Source organism: Mesoplodon mirus (assembly GCF_964341445.2).
Source record: "Mesoplodon mirus genome assembly, chromosome: 2".
In the NCBI taxonomy this organism is placed as follows: Eukaryota; Metazoa; Chordata; class Mammalia; order Artiodactyla; family Ziphiidae; genus Mesoplodon; species Mesoplodon mirus.
In genome coordinates this window covers 212,173,159-212,197,707 of record NC_138977.1, presented here as the reverse complement: position 1 = coordinate 212,197,707, position 24,549 = coordinate 212,173,159, and the positions used below count along the sequence as shown (strand labels likewise).

The following is a 24,549-nucleotide window of genomic DNA, read 5'->3' as shown; positions in this document are numbered from 1 at the left end:
GCAGATGATAAAATAGAAAACTACTAGATCTAATAAATGAATTCAGCAAAGTAGCAGGATACAATACGATACAATATTTGCAAATGACACAACCGACAAGGGCTTAATCTCCAAAACATACAAACAGCTCATACAACTCAAAAAGCAAACAACCCAATAAAGAAATGGGCAGAACACCTTAATAGACATTTCTCCAAAGAAGACATACAGATAGCCAGTAGGCACATGAAAAGATGCTCAACATCACTAATAATTAGAGAAATGCAAATCAAAACTACAGTGAGGTACCACCTCACACTGGTCAGAAAAAAATCTACAAACAATAAATGCTGGAGAGGGTGTGGAGAAAAGGGAACCCTCCTACACTGTTGGTGGGAATGTAAGTTGGTGCAGCCACTATGGAAAACAGTATGGAGGTTCCTCAGAAAACTAAAAATACAGTTGCCACATGATCCAGCAATTCCCACTCCTGGGCATATATCCAGAGAAAACTATAATTCAAAAAGATACATGCACCCCTATGTTCATAGCAGCACTATTCACAAAAGCCAAGACATGGAAACAACCTAATTGTTCATTGACAGATGAATGGATAAAGAAGATGTGGTATACTTATACAATGGAATACTACTCAGCCATAAAAAAGAATGAAATAACGCCATTTGCAGCAACATGGATGGACCTGGAGATTATCATACTAAGTGAAGTAAGTCAGAAAGAGACAAATACCATATGATTTCACTTATATGTGGAATCTAAAATATGGCACAAATGAACCCATCTACAAAACAGAAACAGACTCACAGACATAGAGATCAGACTTGTGGTTGCCAAGGAGGAGGGGGGAGGGAGAGGGATGGACTGGAAGTTTGGCTTGGTAGATGCAAACTATTACATTTAGAATGGATAAATAACAAGGTCTTACTGTATAGCACAGGGCACTATATCCAATCTCCTGGGATAAACCATAATGGAAAAGAATATTTTAAAAAAGAATGTAGGGCTTCCCTGGTGGCGCAGTGGTTGAGAGTCCGCCTGCCGATGCAGGGGACACAGGTTCGTGCCCCGGTCTGGGAGGATCCCACATGCTGCGGAGCGCTGGGCCCGTGAGCCATGGCCGCTGAGCCTGCGTGTCCGGAGCCTGCGCTCCGCAGCGGGAGAGGCCACAACAGTGAGAGGCCCGCATACTGCAAAAAAAATAAATAAAAATAAATAAAAATAAATAAAAAAATAAAAATAAATTAAAAAGAATGTATATATGTGTATAAATGAGTCACTTTGCTGTATAGTAGAAATTAGCACAACATTGTAAATCAACTATACTTCAATTAAAAAACAACAACTATTGTACATCCATACAGTGGATTTCTATTCAAGAATAAAAAGAAATGAACTACATACCTGCTCCAACATGGATGAACATCAAGCACATTCTTCTAAGCGGAAGAAGCCAGGTGCAAAATTCCATTTATATGACATTTTTAAAGTGACACAATTACAAAGGCAGAGATCAGATCAGAGGTTGCCAAGGGCTACGAATCAAAGGAGAGGATAAAGGATTGACCACAAAGGTGCACATGGAAATATTCTGGGGTGATGGTAGTTACATAAGTGATTGTTTGTCCAACTTGTCTGATGAGGCCCATGAGTGATGTTGCACAAGCAGATGACAGGTTCCCCAGCGAAGGCAAAAATCAGACTAATAGGTAGCTTCTGTAACTATGCTGTTAAGTACAATGCCTGGTACAATAATTGTTCATTGAATAAATTAATACACTTATCCTTCAAGGAAAAAAAGTGCTTGTCCAAACTTATGTAACTGTCCACCCAAAATTTTGATTTTTGCCTTTATAAATTTCACTTCAATAAACTTGACTTTGGGGGAAACAAAATAAAATAAAATAAAAATAAAATAGGGATAATGTATGCCTAAAAGTGGGTGGTTGTGAGGATTAGAAATAATCTATTTAAAGCATTCAGCCAAACTCCTGCTCAGCCAATGCTTGGTCCTCTCTGCTCTTCCTCACTCACAGAAGAAAATAGAGAAGTCAGCATAGTTACTCAACTGTAAAGCACGAAGTTACAAGAAGCAGTTTAAGTAAAGTCAAAGGTTAGATTTCAATGGTGAAATAAAGCATCAGTGTCAAGAAGAAAGGGCACTGAGGAGGGGAGCAGGGCTGTGGTATCAGCATAACTTCTGTATCAATACTAAAGCTATTTAGCACTGGAGTCACCTGGAGAAGGCGAGACTAGGAGAGGAATCAAAGACAAGAGAAGTCATTTCTACAGTGTACATACAGTGTTTTAAGCTGGATGCTTTACCCACATTCTCATACTGAACTACCCCCCAGGAAGTGGGTCCATTATTACTCCCACTGTGTGGATAGTGAAACTGAGGCACAGAGAGGCAGTGAGCAGGTTTCTTCTAACCTTTGTTTTCCCGTTGAGGTGGCAGAAGATTCCTGCATCCATCAGCTCCAGAGTTTATATCTCTTCCCCTCAAGAAAGCCACCAGCCTGGGGCAGGAGCCATTTAGTCCCATTTCATTTTTGGAAATTGGGTCAGGTGCCAGCCGTGGTCTAGACAACACGGATGAGGACAGGCAGGGGGAGAATGGGGTCCACCTGAATAAGCATAAGGGCTCTGGTGTATCCACGCAGATGGCCGGGGTGGGTGGGAACACTGCATCAGCAAGTCCAGGAGGCCCAGTTCACATTTTAATGCTGTTAAGAAAATGAGGCAAAAATTAGAGACAAAGCAATAGGATACCTGCATGTGCCCTCAATGTCACCCGTAGCCATTGTTTAACTGGCTCATCAAGTATTATTTAATCATCTAGGACAGGAGTTGGCAAAACTGTGAGCCTTGGCCATATGCGTTTGTAAATTAAGGCTTATTGGAACAGCCATGTACATTTGTTTACGTATTAGCTACGGTTTTTGTGTTACACTGTCAGAGTTCAAAAGAGATCATATGATCTAGAAAGCCAAATGTATTTCCTACCTAGCCCTTTAAAAAATTTGCTGCGGGCCTCCCTGGTGGCGCAGTGGTTGAGAGTCCGCCTGCCGATGCAGGGGATACGGGTTCGTGCCCCGGTCTGGGAGGATCCCATATGCCGTGGAGCGGCTGGGCCCGTGAGCCATGGCCGCTAAGCCTGTGCGTCCGGAGCCTGTGCTCCGCAACGGGAGAGGCCACAACAGTGAGAGGCCCGCGTACTGCAAAAAAAAAAAAAAAAAAAAAAAAAAAAAAAAAATTTGCTGCATCCCTGACCTGGGAGAATGTGCCTGTATTTGAATTTGCTATTTACTAGTATTTGATTAGAGCCCAGATACTCTGAAGTTATATGTCCACTGACTGGTCAATTTCTGTAAGGTAGAAAACATAACCAGAAGTCTACAGCTTTATTTCTCTGTAAGACATTAGCAGTTTTATAATCTATTAACAAATTCATTTCAGTATCCCTTTGACTGACTGACTCTATAAATTCCCTTCCTCTGATTCTCCTTTGAACCAGATTTGCCATCCTAATTATCTCCTCATGAATTGATAAAGTGAATAGATTTTTGATTCATGTTCATTCTATTTCATATGAGTCATGTTTTTACCTTCTGGAACATTATACTTTGACAACTCCAAGGGATGGCATGGAATACAACATGAATGGTGATAATTCTTAAAATAGGGATGGTAGTACTGGATAGCCAACCCAGTTGGTACCCACTACTATACTGTAGCTCATTTAATCCATGCAACAGTCCCATAAAGTATGTTAACTTACAAAATGGAGAAATTAAGGTAATAGCAAAGGCTACCTCATAGGGTGATTTTGGTGGTCAAAAAAGATAGTGCAAGTGTTTAGCAAAATACTTAGTGCCTGATACTTATGCCTGATACTTATTCATTAAATGCTAGCTATGATTATTAGCATTAATGGTATTATCCTATGTATGAGTGGTTTCTTTGGTTGAAAGTAACAGATGTTTGACTCCTACCAGCTTTAGCAAATAACAAGAAGAAGAAAATAATTGGAACAAACATCTTGAATGCACAGAATCAAAGGAAAGGCTAAGCAGCTGATCCACAGGGCTCTCTTCTCTCCACAAGGACTGAGACTCTGAGAGACAAAGAACCTGCCATGTCTAAAGATTCAAGTGACTTGGTTTGTGGTAGGACTGTAAACCCTGACCAGGTAGGGAGTTGGCCTCATTTCTTCTACCCTGTAAAGTGAAGCGAAGACTATAATGTCCTCACCTTTGTGTCCCTGTGTTGCTCAGCACAGTGCCTGCCACGTGGCACATGCTCGATAAGAGCTTACGGAGCTAAATTACCAGCAGGTAGACAGGGATGATAAGCAGATACACTGGCAAAAAAAAGTCGAGATCATCTACAGAAAGAGTAATATATCTGATCTGGTAGTGCAGATGGAGGCCAGGTTAGGGTGGAAGGGGGCTTAAGTGGTAGCCTAAGGCTACATTTCCTCTTCACAACTATACAATGAAATGAAGATAATATTCCCAGCACCGTTTGAGCATGCAGAATTCACTTTTGTGTTCTCCGCTTTGTCACTGGAATCCTCCTCTGCTTTTGGGAGGAGCTGGGAGATAAGACCTGCTCCCCTTAACCCCTCAGGGCACCAAGTAGGCCAGTTTTATTGCATTATGGGAGCTGTCTACGTCAACTGCACTGACAAGACATGCCAGGCCTTTGCACACATTCTGATCCTTCTAATCCCTTTAGCTCCATCACCTGGACGTTTTATTTGAAATTGATTTTTAAATGTCTGAGTAATTGAGGTTTATGTGTAGTTGCCTCTCAGCCACAGAGGTAAGCTGAGGCTGTTTATATCCTCATTACACACTGATTAAAAGTGATTGCATTACTGGAGGCCCCAATTGATGCCATTCCTCAGGGCTCCCATGCGAGAACAGCTTCCATACTTGGCAGATGTGAGCGTCTGGAGAGCAGAAATAGTACAGAGTTGGGCTTTGCATCCCCTGAGTGTCTTTGGCAGATGACCAGCTCTAACAGGAGGCTATCTTCCAGGCCGCCCATGGGTTCCATCTCTGGGACGTGTATAAACCATCAGGTTCTGGTGAAGGCAAAAATATCCGCTTTTTTTCCCAGAAACATGGGACTCTCACTGGAGTCAATCTTATGACCAAAGTTCTGAGGTAGGACGTCTAATGTCCTTTGGTGCTGACCTTTTAACCTTAGGCAAGTCCTAGAGCCTCTCTTTCCCTCTTTCCTCTTTTTTTTTTTTTTTTTCTGCCCAGTGTCCCACTCACCATGTGTGTGTGTGATCCTGGGCTTGTTCTTTACCAAACAAATTGCCTTCAGATTTGGCACAGACCAGGGAACAAAAGAGACTAATAGGAAGGGTTGTGTTCTTAAAAATATCCTCTGTCTTCCATGCTCTTGAGAGTAGCTTTGCCACCGCTCTGATGCTGAGTCAGAAAGACCAGGGTTTGAATCATGGCTCAACCGTTAAAAGCTGGATAGTGACTGGCAAAATCCTGAATGTCTCTTGGTTCATTCTCTTCATCTGTGAAATGGGGATAGCAAAGCCTACTTCACAGGGTGAGTGTGAAGACATAATGAAATAAGGTGCATAAAGGACTGGGCAGGGCTTCCCTGGTGGCGCAGTGGTTGAGAGTCCGCCTGCTGATGCAGGGGACATGGGTTTGTGCCCCGGTCTGGGAAGACCCCACATGCCATGGAGCGGCTGGGCCCGTGAGCCGTGGCCGCTGAGCCTGAGCATCCGGAGCCTGTGCTCTGCAACGGGAGAGGCCACAACAGTGAGAGGTCCGTGTACCACAAAAAAAAAAAAAAAAAAAAAAAAAGGACTGGGCATAAAAAAAGAGTTCACTCAATGTGAGTTTGTTTTTCCCTGAAGGGATTGTAGAGGTCATCCAAATAATAATAATAGTACCCCACCGCCTGGCCCTTGCAGATCTTTTTTTTAAAGTCTTGCATTCTCCACTATGGATCATGTCCTCTAAGTTCTACAAAAGAACGTTAACAAAATTCTGAAGAAAAAAGGAAGGCTGAAAAGGCAGGACTCCAAGATCTCCAACCTTCGTTAGAACATACACTACCTGCAGAAGCTCATTTTTTATCTATTTATATATTGAGACTATGTAATTTTTACATCGAAAAATTTACACTACTTGAAAAGAAGAATTGACTACCCTTAGAAAATTCATAGAGTCCACAAGGTAAAGTTAAAACTCCCATTTCCCATACACTGTAATGCCCTCTCAGCACACCAGGTGGCGGAAGCTCCTTGGCATGTATGTGAGGAAATCTCACAACCTGTCTGGACTAGTGCATCACTAAAGCTTTTGCAACAGAGAAAGGAAGATGCACACAGATCCAGATAATAAGAGTTAAGTCTCTAGGACTTAAAGTTCCTCTCTTTCTTTTAAGCCAAACCTAAAGCAGCAGAGATCTCATTGTGTTTGGTCTTTTCAAAGTTGTCCCTAAAACATTGTTAGTCTCTATTCCAGCACTTTGCACAGAGCTAGGCATTCGGTAGGAATTCAACTTGTGTTAGTCAACAGAAGAGTCTCCATTCCAAGTAGATCAGACCTCTCTGTCCTTGTGGCCTGTGCTGCTCTGTCCTGAAAGACCCAGGAAGTGTATGTTTTGCACTGAATGCATGCCAACAGAACTAAGTCAGGAGAAGCTGCCAGAGGCAGGAGGTAGCCGGGAGGACCTCACAGAGGGGGCAAGAGTGAAATGGGCCCTGCCAGAGGGTTAGGACCTGAAAGGGCAGAGAGAAGGCAAACAATTCTTGGTAGGATGCAGAGTCAGAGCAAAAGTGAGAAGCAGGACTGAGCAGAGTATGTGAGTAAGAAAAAGATGACCAGGCTATGAGTGCATGGGATTCAAGAGAAATGGAAACATGGGGCTCCCTGGATGACGCTAGAAAATGTTGGGTCCCTGTCCTCAATTTTGATCAGAGACTTCACAGTTACCATTAAACAGTGCAAATAGAGATCTTCTCTCCTGGTTTTTTTGTTTTTGTTTTTTGCAGTACGCGGGCCTCTCACTGTTGGGGCCTCTCCCGTTGCGGGGCACAGCCTCCGGACGCGCAGGCTCGGCAGCCATGGCTCACGGACGGGCCCAGCCGCTCCGCGGCATGTGGGATCTTCCCAGGCCGGGGCACGAACCCATGTCCCCTGCATCGGCAGGCGGACTCTCAGCCACTGCGCCACCAGGGAAGCCCTCTCCCGGTATTTAACCAGAATCTGTGCCACTTCCGCAACTAAAATGAGTTAAGTAGGGGCAAAAGGTTAGTCCCATAAATTTATTGGATCTTTTTATGCAGACACTTAAAAAAAGTGGGCTCATTTAACCCAAAGAGCAACCCTATTTACACATTTATTATTCATTCAACATAAATGTATTCAGTGTTAAATTGTTCTGGGCTCCGGGCATACAGCAGTATATAAAACACCCCAAGTCCTCATCCTTGTGGAGCTTATATTACAGGGGAGAAAAGAACAATAAATAAATAACATTTGGTAGCATTAAGAAATATGATGTCAGCGTGCTTATCCTTCCCTTGGAGAGAGGAGACTGAGGCACAGAGCACTTACACAAAACGCCCAGGGTCACCATCCCCCTCCACCCGGGTCCATAGCACACCCAGACATAGATGTCTTTCAATTCTGTCTTTTTAACCACACGGCTACTCTTCTCATCCTCTGGACATGACTGGAAAATTTCTAGCCTTTTCCCTTGACATGCTTTCATCCTTTAAGCCAAAGGAACTAGCCAACATCCACCTAACGCCTTCGAGAAACAGGTCAGGCTCGTGCCTGCCCCCAAGATGATTGAGTCTACAGAGCTTACTTCTTTCGGGATCCCTCAACACTACTTCATTTTCCCTCTTTAGATCAGATCACATCATCGCTTTTAACCCATCTCAGCTCAGCTCGAGGTATTAATTTACAGATTGCCCTGATTTCACAGTTTTTCTGGTTCCGTCACTTATGTGAGCCTTTGTGTGTTCTGCCCCTCGCCCACTTCTTAAAGGAACATGTTCATAGTCCAAAGCAGATGTAAACACTTTAGAGTTGGAATCTATACAACTAGGGACAAAGGGTTCCCCCCTGCAGGCTCTGTCCTGGGAGTCAGCTTCCCAGTCCAGCATCTTTAATGAGGGTTCAATCTGAGACCAAGGCAGGATTTCCTATGAAAGTGAAAAGCCTCCAACCCCAGAACAGAGCAAGTGGCATATAGTGTTTCTCAAAATGCTTTCAAATTACTTACGTATTATTTATATATGCACCTCTCCCTTTCTCTCAACATAAATAAATGTCACTGAAAGAAAACCATTTGGGGTCAGCCAGATGGTAGGTACAATGGGAGTGTGTGGGAACCTATGTCCGCTGGGGAACAAGAGGAGGTTTGCATTCCCCCTCAGTTGTAATTTTCCTTTGTTCATAGAAGCATGGCATGCACATTAAAGGGGTCCCCTTCCAGAAGAGAAATCTTTAAAATAAACAAGAGAGAAAAATCCTCCCTTCTCTTTAGCATTCTTTTCTACGGAAAAAATCCATGCTAAGACACGCAATATTTTTAGAGAACAAACCTTGTGTTAGACCTAACATAGAACATTCAAAAATCTTGTCTCTGTCTACAAAGACTGGTCTCCTAGCAGACCTGCGAATTCTATAGAAAATATCAAGGAAGAGAGTTGAGTACAGAAACTTAAAGCAAAGAGAATGTCCACAGCATCTCCCAGCTACTGTACACACTTGTCTTCACGTAACTGTAAGTGGTCCCAAAGAGGACACAGACCCATCGAGAGACACCCCCTCAAGCCCCACCCAGGCACACCCTCAGAGCCACCAAAGTGGCCAACCCTGTCCCCTTCAATGGTCTCAACTGCAGATGGAATAAAAGCTCAGCTCCTCGTCGCAACCTTTAAAGCTTCCAAGGTTGAAATCCTACTTCCCTTCCTCCTTTCTGGACTTCCCCTTCCTGAAATGCACACTCAGTCTGTCCTGTAACTCAGGCTTTAACCACCCCCAAGGGTATCACTGTCTTGCAGATTCTTTGTATATTTTCCTACCTCTGTACTCCTCTCATTATTCCCACTCCTGAAATATCTTCTCTCTTCAACTGTCCCCCCTTTCCACCTATCAAGTTCACATGCATTCACCATGATCCAACATTCAAACCTCCCAGAACTTTCAATGAAATCTCTTATTCTTCCCTGTCTGACTCTATAGTGAGGTGCCTTTGCAGCATTTAGCAAATTCTGCTCTCTGTGACTCTGTCTCCACAGTGTGAACTCACAAAGGACAGGCACATTTCTTACACAGCTTGGCATCTTCTCATAGTATCTAGCACATTTCTCACTACGTGAAAACCTAAAAGATATTGGCTTAACTGAATTCTGGAGGTCAAGGACAAGCTCAGAAGGATAGCTGTATTTATGACAGTAATATTATTGACCCAAATGTCCATCAGTGGAAGAATGGATGAATAAACATCCTATAACCACTCATTGAAATATAATACAGCAGTGAAAAGACGTACAGTTGCAAGCAGTAATCTGGATGAATCATAGGAATGTAATATTAATAAAAAGAAAGCCCCAGATTACAAACAATGTGACACACTTTATATAAACGTAAAAACAAACTAAATAAAATACATGCTTTTATGCATGCATAAGGATTTAACAGAACAACATAGAAAGGAAAGCAAAAGAAAGATGAACACACAATTTGGACTGGAGTTGGCCTGGCATGAACCAATGATGAGAGTGTGTTGTGAGTTCTGATGAATCCAATGCACCTGCGGTCTGTTTAAACAGCAACAACAAAAGAAAGATAAACTCTTGGCACTTAGCCACCCATGACCCTTTGGAAAAGAGACTTTCCTATCCACCTGTGGAACATCTTCTTATTTTGTTATCAGGAGAAAGAGGAAGAAGAGATGTGGTTTTTCTCAGATTTTCTTCCAAAATGATCTTCACTAATCCTCACATGGCACACACGTAACATCCCTTCATCTACGTCAGATTCTCGCACATTCTTAAGACACATATGGGCACAAGATTCTCAATAAGAGCAAAGAAATAAATTGAGTCACACAGGACTACACTCATGCATTTTTCATTCAACAAATATTTATGTATCAGGCACAGAGCTACACACTGCAAGAGAATGGTCTTCAGAATTGGTATGAACCCTCTCCTCCTAGAACTTAGAGACGAATGGAGAAGACAGGTGATGCACACAGAAACGCATGAATTGACGACATAATTACAGGCTGAAGAGTTCAGTGAAGAAGAAGAGAACTGAGGGCCAAGAGAGAACAACAAGAGCTTTGTCTTTTTTGTTGTTTGAAACAGTGTATTTAAGAAAGGATAAAGAGAAAGTGATGCTACTGGGGTGGCCTGCAGCTGAGCATCTGTGCCCCTGCCTGAACGCACACATCTGTCCATGTAAAGAGTGTGTGTCAGAAGGGGCGTAGCTGAAGCATCACAATGGGCTTATGAAGTTCTCTCACCACCCTTGCCCATGTGGCTCATGTTCCTGATCTCCAACATTCAGATTCCTGCTCAGTGTGGCTGGGGAGGAGAAAGGTAGGATACCAGGACACAAAGGTAGGTCAGAGTAATGAACCTGGATTTATTATGGATTTGAGGGAGGAGCCATTTGGTGGGTGAGGGGGCGGCTTAAGCAAGAAAGTGACATGTTCTCATTTATATTCTTAAAATTTTTACCCTGGCTGTTGTAGGAAAGAGGAAGTGACTAGGGGGAGAGGAAGAAGCAGGAAATCCAGTTGGGAGTGCAGAAATACATCTGGAGAAGAAAGGCAGTGCCAGCAGCCAGGATGGTATCTGTGGTGATGGGAAAAAGAGGGCAGGATCGGGGTATGTTTTGGAGATAGAGTCAATACATCTTACTAAAGGATGGAAAGTGAGAGTTAAGGGAAAAAAGAGAAACCAAAGATGATTCCTAAATTTGGGACTTAAGAAATTGGATATTTTATGGTAGTATTTACTGAAGTTTGAAAGAACTGGGTAAAAAGAGGATTTGGGGGGAGAGGACCCTGAAAAGTTGTATTCTGCTTTTGATGAGTTAAATTCTGAGATACTCATTAAACATTTAAATGTAAATTCAGGTAGGAGGTTGAAATTTTAACTCAGGAATTTTGAAGAAATCAGGGCTAAAAGACATAGATATGGGAGTTAACTGTATAGATGATATTTAAAGTCATGGGCTAGAGATTAGCTAAGCACAGAGGGCAAAAGAAAAGAAGAGACCCAGGATGAAGCTCTAAATACTGACCACTCCAGTATTTAGAGGTCAGTCATAGCAGAAGTCAGAAAAGAGACTGAGGAAGAGCTATGCCTGAAATGAGAGGAAATATAGGACAGTATGGACCCCAGAAACCAAGAGAAGAGAGGGTTTCAAGAAGTAGAGATAGATGGTCAGCTGTCAAATGATGCTGAGACATCAAGTGAGGAAAGCGACATGCCTATTGGTTGTGTTAACATGTACCTCATGGAGTTGTCTTCATGGAATGTGGGAGCAGGAAACCCAATGAGGGAGTTCAAGAGAAAAGAGCAGGTGAGGGAGTAGATTCCTCTTAGGAATTACACTACCTGGGGCGCTTTACAAGACAACCAATCTATATCCTTAACAAGTGCATGGCATAGAGGAAATATATATATATGTTCTAGACTGAACTCTATTTAAGACTGAATTCTATTTAAAAGATAAAAATCAAATGCCATGTAGGAACCTTGTTTGGAGTGTTATTCAACTAAACCAACAGAACAAGGTATTTTGGGAATAATTGAGGAAATACAAATCTAGACTGGGTATTAGTTGATAGTAAGGAATTTTTGTTAATTGTGTTAGGTATGATCATGTAATCATGGTTATGTAAGAAAATGCACTTAAGAGATGCACTGAAATATCTACAAATGAAATGTCGTAAGGTCTGATATTTGCTTTAGAGTGTCAAAGCAAAACATAATGAAGGAAATATGACCAAAAGCTAATCATTTTAAAATCTGTATGGAGAGTACATAGGGGTTCATTTTATAGTTCTACTTTTATGTATATGTCAAATTTTTCATCATACAAGGTACAAAACAGTTGTACTGTGAAGGAAAACAGAGAACTAGGACAGGAGCTAGAGGAGAATGGAGGTGGAGGAAGTTTTAGATTTTTTTAAATGACTTTTGGTTTTTTTAAGAGCAGTTTTTGGCTCACAATAAAATGGAGAGGAAGATACTGAGATTTCCCAAATACCCCTGCCCCTCACACACACAGCCTCCCCCATTATCAACATCCCCCACCAGGTACCTTTGTTACAACTGATAAACATACAGCGACACATCATAATTGCCCAAAGTCTGTAGTTTACCTTTGATGGTGTACGTTCTATAGGTTTGGACAAGTATAGAATGACATGTCCATCACCGTATCATACAGAGTATTTTCACTGCCCTAAAAGTCCTATGTGCTCTGCCTATCTGTCCTTCTCCCCCCACCGCCCCCGCCCAACCTGTGGCAACCACGGATCTTTTTACTGCCTCCATAGTTTTGCTTTTTCAGAGTGTCACATAGTTGGAATCATATTGTATGTAGCCTTTTCAGGTTGGCTTCTTTCACTTAGTAATATGTATTGAAGATCCCTCCATATCTTTCCATGGTTTGATAAGCTCATTTGTTTTTAGTGCTAAAAGCGTTTCATTGAATGGATGCACCAATTTATCTATTCACCTACTGAAGGACATTTTGGTTGCTTCCACTCTTTCTCAATTATGAATACAGCTACTATAAACATCCATGCGCAGGTTTTTTTGTGTGGACATAAATTTTCAACCTTTTTGGGTAAGGAGCACCCAAAATTGCTGGATCGTATGGTAAGTGTGTTTAGTTTTCTAAGAACCCGCAAACGATCTAAAGTGGCTGTACTATTTTGCCTTTCTACCAGCAATGAATGAGAGTTCATGCTGATCCACACCCTTGTCAGCATTCGGTGGTGCCAATATTTGGATTTGGACCATTCTAATAGGTATGTAGTGATATCTCATTGTTGTTTCTTTTCTTGTCTTGTCTTGTCTAATTGCATTAGCAAGGACTTCCAGTATGATTTAGGGGACAAGCTTGCCTTGTACAACATCTTACTGGGAAATCTTCAAGTTCCTCACCATTAAGTATGGTGTTAGCTGTAGGGTTTTTGTAGATAATCTTTATCAAGTTGAAGAAGTTCATTTCTATTCCTAATTTACTGAAAGTCTTTTTTTAATATTTTAATTTTATTAGCGTATAGTTGATTTTTAAAATTTTATTGGAGTATAGTTGATCTGAAAGTTTCTATCATGAATCAGTGTTGGATTTTGTCAAATGCTTTTTCTGCACCTATTGATATGATCATGTGATTCTTCGTCTTTAGCCTGTTGATATGATTGGATACATTAACTGACTCTTGAAAAGTTGAAACAGCCTTGTATACCTGGGATAAATTCCACTTGGTCATGGTGTATAATTCTTTTTACACAATGTTGGATGTGATTTGCTAATATTTTGTTAAGGATTTTTGCATCTATGCTCTTGAGAGATATTAGTCTGTAGTTTTCTTTTTTGTAATGTCTTTTTCCAGTTTTGATATTAGGGTAATGTTGGCCTCCTAGAATGAGTTAGGAAATGTTCCTGACTTCTGAAAGAGAGTGTAGAGAATTGATATAATTCCTTCCTTTAATATTTGGTAGAGGTCACCAGGAAACCCATCTGGGACTTTGAGGGAAGTTTTTAAACTGTTATTTAAAGAAGAAACACTAGGCCATTTCCATGATGACAATGATCCAAGAGAGGGAAACTGATGATATAGGAAAGACAAGGAACCATTACGGTTCCAAGTGCCTAAGGAGACCAGAGTGGGGTCAATCAAGCTGAAGTGCCAAAGTTGGCCTCTGAATCTTGAGAACAGAAAAGAGAGAGTATAAGTACAGAAGCAAGTGAAGCAGTGGATTTGGTAGTGGAAAAGAAGATGCAGTTCCCTCAGGTGGAGGGAACTTTCACAGTGATCCAAGAAGTGAGGTCATCAGCCAAGGAATAGTCCATGGTAGCAATGGAAGGTGAGAGGAGAAAGGAGCATGTATGACATAGATAATTTGGAAACAGGAAAGTGCAGTTAGGTTGCCAAGTGGTGTTAAGGATTCATTAGAGATGTTGGGTCATGAACTGCAGTTGAATAGAGTCAGCACTCTTGGTGGTTTCCACCAGCAATTCAGCTTGTTCAAGTGAAGTCATAAAGTAAGTTGGTAGTTGGTTCTAACCAGCTTGGGACTTTGCTACATATGTACGTATATATTAGGAATAATAGATTGAGGGAATTAAGATGTTTGGAAACAACCAATTATAAAGATGGACAATGGGATTTACACTATTTAAGGAGGAAAGTAAGGACATGCAGGAGGGAGGTTATGGGGAGTGAGAAGTATCAGTGAGCTCCATGGATTGGAGAGCTTGATGTGGCCTCCACATTTATTGAGCAAATGCCACATGCCTGGCACTGTTTGAAGCATTCTGTATGAATTAACGTACTGAATCATTACAATAACTCTGAGAGGTAGTTATTATTGTTTACTATTAAAAGTGAGTAAAGTGAAGGAAACAAAGGTTAAGGAACGTGTATACACACCCACCGCTGCTCAGTGCTGGAATCTGAAGCCTAACAGACCAGGTCCAAAGCCCACTCGGTACCACTAATAACACAGCCTCATTTACAATTTTTGGAGTCAGTGTTATGAAGTAGGCAAGCTGGAAGGCTAGGAGGTGATGGTCAGAGAATGACATGCTTGAAATAGGGAGTTAAAGAGTTTAAACATGAGAAAATGAGGCAGAGTAGAAAAAAAGACCACTAGAGATTTGAAGGTTAAGAAAATAAGAGGGACTTTTCTGGTGACGCAGTGGTTAAGAATCCACCTGCCAATGCAAGGGACACAGGTTCGATCCCTGGTCCGGGAAGATCCCACATGCCATGGAGCAACTAAGCCCATGTGCCACAACTACTGAGCCCACACACCACAACTTCTGGAGCCTGCATGCCTAGAGCCTGTGTGCCTAGAGCCCGTGCTCCACAACAAGAGAAGCCACCGCAATGAGAAGCCCATGCACCGCAATGAAGAGTAGCCCCCGCTCACTGCAACTAGAGAAAGCCCGTGCACAGCAACGAAGACCCAACACAGCCAAAGATTAAAAAAAGAAAAAAGGAAAGAAACTAAAGAGCCCAGGTATTAGGTGAAAGATCATCACAGATATTGGGGCCTTCAGGAAGGGTGACAAGAAGTAAGGGAACAGATTTCTCTACTGCAGGACTTCTGAAAGAGAGCCTTATGTGCCAACTTATTTTATGACAGGCCAAAAAAGAGAAGTTTGGAGCTTGTTTCTCATATTTATTCACCATGATATCCTTTCTCTCAAAACACATACTAATATATTCATAGGAATTGGATCCAAGAAACAATGCAGAGAAACAAGCTCCAGGGCAAAGCCCAGATCATATCCCCACACACCTAACACTTATCCCCCTGAAAATTAACCAAGAAACAGCTATGAAAATATTCATATACCACTGAGGGGCAAACAGGTGCCTCTGAAGAATTATTCATTACAAGACTCTGAAATTTTTTATCTTCCCTCAACTGAGCAACCTCTCTGTCCACACTGAGCTTTATAGTCCAAATGGTCAAATGAACTGCAGTGCTGATTGCCAGAAAAAGCTCAGCTGCAAGCCATTCTTCCAAAGCAATCCTGGCCTGCTTTCCAGGCTTCAGAGTTTGAGATGAGGCAAATAATCTGCAAAGTCAGCATGTGACCTTCTCCCTTACCAAAGCCAAGCTGAATACTTGCTTTTTGAGATTCACTCAGCATCAGCCATTTACAAGTATAGAACTCTGTACTGCCCTGTACTTGGAGACCTGAGCAAATATTTCAAATAATAAACAAAAAGCAACCCGCTTTTTCCTCCCATTTCCTCTCTTAACGGAAACCTTTTAAACTGAGCTTTTTATTGGTTTTTACTGTCATTTGCCATTGTCTGTTCCCAAGATGATGGATCTGTCACTAAATCCACTTCTCCCTAAGCCTTGGTGGGAATTGAATTGACATTCAAGTGCAAACAGCCCAGCCACTGACCACAGGACAATTCCAGCCACCATGATTAATTTCAATCATTTGGAAACAAAAGGTGAGTGGTAAAATTAAAGTCAGTGAACAAAGAGGATAATATAGACATTATCAGGAGTCAGTAACTCCCTCAAGCCACTCCCAACCTGCCCCCCACCCCCTGTTACATATCACTTCACCAATTAGAACACATTTTGCCTCCACAGTTTCTTGTGGTATCAAATTCACTTATGAGGGCCATTTTTCATATTGCTGTGGGCTATATTACAATCACAGTATAACTGTATGCTATGACTACGCTTTTATTGGAATTTCTGGAACACAATTATCTCTCCTTTCTGTTTCCACCAAAGAGGAGCCATAGAAAACATCTAATAAAAGGTATTAAACTGCACTTCACAGCACTGGGTCAATATAAATGCTTATCAATAATTTCTAGCAAATAAACACAGTGCCACTGCGTTCTTCACAATATTTTGTTTTTCTAACTGCGAACCACTGTAAATCTGTCTGTCTATTAGTTTGTTAACAGTCATCGACAGTGTGTTGGGAAAACTACACTGAACACAGAATTCAGCTCAATGATCTCAATGAATTCTGGTGTCAATATAGGATGGACTTAGAAGTGTCAAAAAGCTTTGTGGAAAGAAAGTTCGCTTATATTCCTCCACAGAGAACTTTCTAAATCAGCTTTTTAAAATCAACATTACTGAGATGCAATTTACAACAATAAAAAGACTATATTTGAAATATACAATTCGGTGAGCTTTGACAAATATATAAATCTGTGCAACCACAAGCAAAATCAGGATACAAAATATTTCCACATCATCTCAGAAAACCTCCTGGTGTCCTTTTCCATTCAATGCCTACTACCGCCATAGGCAACTGCTATTCTAAATTGTCTCCACTGAATGTTTAGCCTGTTGTTTTGCTTGTCACTCATTTTATATAAATGAAACAATATAATATGTACTGTCTTATATCATGATTCATCATACATTTTTTTTTTTTTTTTTTTTTTTTTTTGCGGTATGCGGGCCTCTCACTGTTGTGGCCTCTCCCGTTGCGGAGCACAGGCTCCGGACGCGCAGGCTCGGCGGCCATGGCTCACGGGCCAAGCCGCTCCGCGGCATGTGGGATCTTCCCAGACCGGGGCACGAACCTGTGTCCCCTGCATCGGCAGGCAGACTCTCAACCACTGCGCCACCAGAGAAGCCCCATCATACTTTTGAACTTTATTTTGTTGTTTAGCTTTTACATTTAAGTCCATGTTCCATTCTTTTTTTTTTTTTTTAAGATTTTTTTTGATGTGGACCATTTTTAAAGTCTTTACTGAATTCGTTACAATATTGCTTCTGTTTTATGTTTTGGTTTTTTGGCCTCTAGGCATGTGGGATCTTAGCTCCCAACCAGGGATCGAACCCACACCCCCTGTATTGGAAGATGAAGTCTTAACTACTGGACCGCCAGGGAAGTCCCCATGTTCCGTTCTGAATAAATCTTTTTATATGGTGTGAGGGCACGTTTGAGGTTCATTTTCTTCCCATAGGAATAAAAAGTTTTCTTTCTGTGTAGAATGATGTTAGTGCCTTTGTTGAAAATCAACTAACCATATGTTTGGGTCTATTTCTAGAATATTTGTTATGTTCCACTGATCTGTGTATTTTGTTTGTTTGTTTGTAGATCATTGCAATAATGATTTTATTGACTCTCATAACACAAACCATGCTTTTATATTTTGTTCTGTTTTTAAAGTACTAAAATCACAACGGGATTTTTTTTCCTTCTTCCCTATCCATTGGTCACTCCTAACTGGTCTTTGCTTCTTCCCAACCCAAAGAGAGCAATCTTACATTCCAAAGATTTAATGTATGGAATGCAAAGCCTACATTGTCAGAATTCACAAATTCTAAATTTGTTCATGATTTATATTAGAGAAAGGAACTAATTTTCTAGAGTTCTACATGTATCTCATGAGCTGTCTGATTACCTATTCTTTTTTTATTTTTACTAATTACTATTTTTTTTTTTTTTTACTAAATGTGTATGTTGACCCAGTATTACACTGCCTTGATTACTGTAGATCTGTAGTGAGTCTTAAAATCAGATAACGTAGGCACTCCAATTCCTTCTTCCTTCTCAAGGTCATTTTAGCTATTCTAGCTCTTTTGCATTGCTATATAAATTTTGGAATTATCTTGTCAATTAAAAAAAAGGCTGGTAGAATTATGATTGTGATTTTGTTGAATCTACACAACAATATGCAGAGAATTGACAACAATACTGTATTGTCTAATCCGTGAGTATATTTCTCTATTTTACTCTTAATTTCTCTCAGCAATGTATTGCATTTTTTAGAGTTTTTGTACATACTTGGATATTTTTATGGTACAATTTCTTAATTGTTTAAAATTTTATTTTAAATTGTTTATTGTGAATATATAGAAATACAGTTGATTTTTGTATTATGACTGTGTCCTGTGACGTCATTAAATTCATTCATTCATTCATTCATTCATTCATTCACATAGCCATTTTTTAAGATTATTCAGGAAGATGATGGAATGACAGCCTGAAGAATATCTTTCAGGTCTGGTGATGATTAATTTTCTCAGCTTTTATTTTTATGAAAATATCTATATTTCACCCTTGTTTATGAAGGATTTTTTCTCTGTATATAGAATATGTGATGTCAGGTTTTTTTCTTTCAGCCTTTAAAAAATGTCATTCCTTTATCTTCCTACTTCTCTTGTTTCTAATGTGGTCATTCTCCTGCATGTATCTTGCTTTGTCTGCTTTCAAGATGTTCTGTTTATTTTTTAATTTCTGTTTGAGTCTGAGTGCCTAAGTGTGACTTTCTTTGTATTCTTCTTGTTGTGGGTCCCCCAAGCATCATGGATCTGTAAGCCAATGTTTTTCAACAAATATAGGAAATCTTTGGCCACTAATCTTCAAAGTTTCTTTGCTGCTGAGACTCTAATTACATGCTTCATAAAATGTCCAATATTATTCCAAAAGTTCCTAATATGCTAATTTTGTTTTGTCTTTTATTTTAGATTCAGTTGAGGCAGATCTAGAGTGAGCCTTATTTTAAAATATGGCCCTTACTTTTTTTTTTAAATTTTATTTTTGGTTGCATTGGGTCTTCGTTGCTGCACACAGGCTTTCTCTAGTTGCAGCGAGCTGGGACTACTCTTCATTGCAGTGCACAGGCTTCTCATTGTGGTGGCTTCTCTTGTTGCAAAGCACAGGCTTCAGTAGTTGCAGCACACGGGCTCAGTAGTTGTGGCTCGCGGGCTCTAGAGCGCAGGCTCAGTAGTTGTGGCGCACAGGCTTAGTTGCTCTGCAGCATGTGGTATCTTCCCAGACCAGGACTTGAACCCATGTCCCCTGCATTGGCAGGTGGATTCTTAACCACTGAGCCACCAGGGAAGTCCCAGTCATTATTTTTAAGGTAAGACTTTTCTGATGTCTTAACTGGATGCTGGAGTGTTAACGAGGTTTCTCCATTCTAACTGGGCTGAACCTCCAATGTTTCTCAGCACTGACTGATAACTAGAATCTCTGGTCTCTTCTCAATGCCATTAACAGACACGTTTACATATGCCTCCATGTAATCTCACTCTGCACACATGCAGCCTAGTCTTCAACCAAGGATTCACAAGGAACCTCTATGCAAACAAACTTTTACCACCTCTGCTCTCAATGTGCAGCTTTCTCCTCTATGACGTCTTACTCTATAGAATACAGCTCTTCTAGCTGCCCTGAATTCTCACCTCGTAAGTTTTCTTTTTTTCAGGGATTGCAGGTTTCCATGCCTGTTATCCACTACCTGAAAACAACTGCCTTGTATATGTCATTCAATTTTTTGTTTGTGTGTCTGTGTGTTTTGGTTGTTTATAATAGGAGGACTAATTTGGTACCAATTACAACATCATGAACCTCCAAGTGGAAGTTTCATTCTCTGTGTGTGTGTGTGTGTGTGTGTTGTTTTAAAGCAAACTGTGTCTAGAGAAGAGATTCCAAACAAAAATCATTATTCACTTGCTATCTACTCCTTCATTTTCATATAAGCTCTACAAAAGCCTAAGATAAGATGATCAAAGCCTTCTTATCATGAGAAGAGAAAGGGAAAATTGAGAAATGTTTTTAGCTTGTACCCTCAAGATGACTATGTTTCTATATGTATACTCCATCTTCTGGGGCAAAACAGTCTATAAGTTTTCTATAGAGTGACTCACTTTTTGTTTTCTGTTGTCAGTCTTCTCTGGAAATTCTAAGAGTCCATCGGTCTATGCAGGACAGATTTACTATTTTAGTATCTTCTATATTTTCAGTAGCATTTTCCCTTTTTGATAGTTCTGGGTCCTCTTCCTTGAAACATCAGTGCTTCTTCCTAAACCTTAAATCCAGAATGTTGTAGGAGAAGGAATGAGTGGCTATTTCTTTTGAGCATTTTGTTTGAATAGAAAATACCAATATTCTTGAAGTATCTTTTCAAACTATAAGAATAAGGCCAACATTCTTGACCAGGTGGAGTCTCTTCTATTGTGGTGTTTTGTTTTATTTTGACTGCCAGGGTATCGTGGGATATGTATTAGGACATTTCTTCTAAGCAGGTTTCAAGCAGGAGCTAATTATGCTGATAGCCACCTACTCATCAGTAGATAGTGGAGGGAAAGCCAGCAAAAGACAAGGGACATTGAGTATCTTCATCAGGCCAGATGGTCAAACCAGAAGGTTGAGCCACCTGAACACACTGTATTTGTTTTATTGCCCATTAAGCAAAGTGAAATTTTGCAGTAATATTTAACAATGTGGTTTTTTCTCCCTCATTGAAAACCACCAGGCCTAAAATGTGTCAAATGAAATTTCAACTCAGAGCGCAGTCTGTGTTCCAGGAAATGTCACTAAGGGTTTTGAAGCAGCTGTCACTGTCATTGCAGCTTTACGAAAGCAAGATGATAGAATTCATCAAGGAGTCCCTGCCTGAGCAGATGAGACAGAAATATGGGAAATCTCCAGTGTTGACTTTATTTTTACTTCAGCTCCAAGAAGGAGACCATGGAAGTTCCCCTAAAGTCATCCTTACTAGAAAGTGATATAAACAGAAATTCTAAGCCTTCATATCACCTGGACTGAAACAGAACTCCAACTTCAGCCATTTCCTTTGAGCTGCTACTGCTCTCTCTGCCTGCACCAGAATGACAATCGTGGGATTTATGTTATATATGCCAGACCTCCCAAAATTCTGTCCTTCTCCAGCATAGAGAACACTTGTATTCTTTTCATGTTGATGTTCTCAAAAGGACTGTTCCCAAGAGGATGCTCAAATTGGCTTCAGAACTGCTGTGAGATGTCAAGAGGGTTCCTAGGATCTGAGTATCACTGTTTCCTGCTGCCTTCCATACCACGTGTTTTGATCTTTCTTCTAGTGCTGCTGCTTCTCAGGTGCCCCTTTCCCTCTTTCTGGGACTGCAGGGTCCTTCACCAGCTTGTCTTCTCAGTCACTTTTATCTTCAGAGTGAATCCTTCGTCATCTTTGAGCTGCTTCGGATACTAACTTTCGGTAAATGTCTGATGTGTATGAAAGACTAGAAAGTTTTCTTTCTTTACACTTCCAGTTTATTGAGTTGGAAATTTAAATTTCTATCCAAAGTCCAAGAGGCTCCAAGTGTCAAATAGTGAAATGAAAAAACTTTTCTGAAGTTTCAGCCAATTCTCCTGCTCAGAAAATGTAGACGGACTCTGTATTCCTGAGTTTGGAGTCTGGCTACAATCCTACCTGGGCAGCTCATTCTCAGGGGCTGTTTACTCTCCTACCTCATCCTCGTCAGTGGAATTCCAGGTTGAAGAGAGAATAAGAAAGTGAATGACTAACTATGAATGTTAGGTGCCATGTTAAAATGCAGAACCTGATTGTTCATACTGAACCCATCTTCACTGACTACTTTCAAGTTTCTGCTGCAATTTAAATAAACATTCTAGCACCACCCCGACAGTGTGAGATTCGTGCTAGGGACACCAAGATGAATGAGATGGTGCCCTTGCCTGCAGGATGTCCACACAGAATTCATCCGTCCCCTAGCTGACAATAAGAATCCTTAAACTTTTTAATAAGTCTATTTGAGTCTACAAGAGATAGGAATCTCCTGAAAGGAAAGCCCTCTGCAGGACCACATTATTTTTATACTGCCAGATGCTTGATGCCTCCCTGCCTCCATCCCACGAGCTCCAAGGCTCAAATATGATTTGCCACATTTGTCCTAGCTCAGTTTTCAGGTGAAATTGAACTCATCTTTGCCATCTAATGCTCCACCAGCATCGTACTACCCAACCACCCTGCTCCAGAGCAGGAAATTGCTTCTGCTTTCTTAGAAAATAGAGACCAACAAGGGATGCTCTGAAATCATCTTAGGATTTCATAGACTGTATGAGTAAGGAAAGCAATGCACCTTAAATATCTGTGCAATGCCCTTGCCTGGTTAGTAAGACATTGGTGCTAGGCACTAGAATAAATGCAGGCATGAATTTCCCATGAAGCCCATGAGGCTTACACCTCAACTCCCCTCACCTGCATGGTCTTGGGAGAAGTCCTAATAACGTCTCATGGTCTCTCTGTGCTTTTCTCTCTAAAAAAAGGCTACCAGGTCTTCCCTGGTGGTGCAGTGGTTGAAAATCCGCCTGCCAATGCAGGGGACACGGGTTCGAGCCCTGGTCTGGGAAGATCCCACATGCCGCGGAGCAACTAAGCCTATGTGCCACAACTACTGAGCCTGCGCTCTAGAACCCATGGGCCACAACTACCGAAGCCCACACACCTAGAGCCCGTGCTCTGCAACAAGAGAAGCCACGGCGATGAAAAGCCCGCACACCGCAACGAAGAGTAGCCCCCACTCACCGCAACTAGAGAAAGCCTGCACGCAGCAACGAAGACCCAACGCAGCCAAAAATAAATAAATTAATTAATTTTTAAAAATGAATCATTGCAGTGAATAAAACTCCAATTTGCATAAGTCTTAAAAAAATTTTAAATAAAATAAAAATTTTAAAGGCTACCAAAGTTGGATATGTTCCTGTTCCCACAAAACCTGTGTCTGTGTTTGGGTATGTATAAAAATAAATCAGAAAGAGATAGTCTCCATCCTTAAGGAGCTTAATTTTAGCAAGTGAAAAATGAAAACCTGAATGCAACAAAATAAGGGGGCCCCAAATATAAGGCAATGCTTCCATTTTCCCACTGACAACTTTTTTGGTGAATTTTAATCTTTAAGTGCTTAGAGAGATGGTTGAAATGACCAGTATTTCATTTTTAATTTTACTTACAATAGCTATTTAAATTCATGTTACCTAATACAGTGATCCAGAAATAGTACTTTTTCTACACTCAAATTTCATGGGACAATTTTATTCAAACTTTTCCTATGCAACTTTGATGTCAGTGTCTTAATCATCACTAGTTTCCCTTTTTGAACCATCTAACAAAGTTTTCTTGCACCGTATTCACTGCTAAGTTGCTTCAACTATAGCACTTTTTGACTCCGTGCATAATTCTGCCACTGAAAATTTTATCTTATGCCACCAGAACCAACTAGCATAATATAAGAATGCGGTTTTCATTTACCCTGTGGACATATATTTGAGATTCCTACTACTTATAATGATGATGTATCTTTCCAAATAACTTTTTCAAAGTTTTGGGGTTTTTAAAAATAATGATAGCCACCATTTGCAATTGTGGAGACTTTCCCCTCAGGAATACTCACTAAATCTGTGTTGAATCCCTGCTTCCATCAGATGACCTTTATAAAAATCAAGTGCCAGCATGAAGGTTGTTTCAGGTTAACAGTGATTTTCAGACATAACTATAAATTGGAATCACCCAAAGAGCATTTAAAAACACACTAATGCCTGAACCCACTTCCACAGATTCTGATTTAATGCTTTGGGATGCAGCCTGGACACTGGAATGTGTGAAAGTTCTCTGGGTGACATGAATATGCAGCCAAGGTTGAGATGCCCTGTCTTCCCCAAGCAATCGTTTGTTATTCAAAATAAAATAACCGGGAGAAGGACAAACATTTTAACATAGAGATATCATAAGGACTCAAATATGACATAACTGCCTCTTTTCTAAGTGATAATTCAAAGAAATATAAATGTCATGTATATAAAGACATGTTTTATATATATAAATATATATACATATATAAATACACTATGCATATGTATATAATATGTATGTATATAAATTATGCATATATGTATAATATATATACATATAAAAATATTTGCATAATGTTTTTATATATCTATATACTCACACAGGAACTTTTTTATATGACAGATTTTTAATATTTTAAAAGTTACACTT

The 24,549-nt window shown here is 40.5% G+C and overlaps 1 long non-coding RNA gene across 1 annotated transcript in view; it reads right to left on the bottom strand.

Annotated features, from left to right (window-relative positions):
* Positions 1 to 488: 488 nt before the first annotated feature.
* LOC309810116 overlaps positions 489 to 24,549 on the bottom strand; it is a 70,176-nt gene continuing 46,115 nt past the window's right edge. The window contains exons 2-3 of the long non-coding RNA XR_014294944.1: positions 2,431 to 2,723; positions 489 to 1,532 (exon numbers count right to left, since the gene is read on the bottom strand). This is a non-coding gene — a long non-coding RNA (uncharacterized lncRNA). The remainder of the gene's footprint in view (positions 1,533 to 2,430; positions 2,724 to 24,549) is intronic.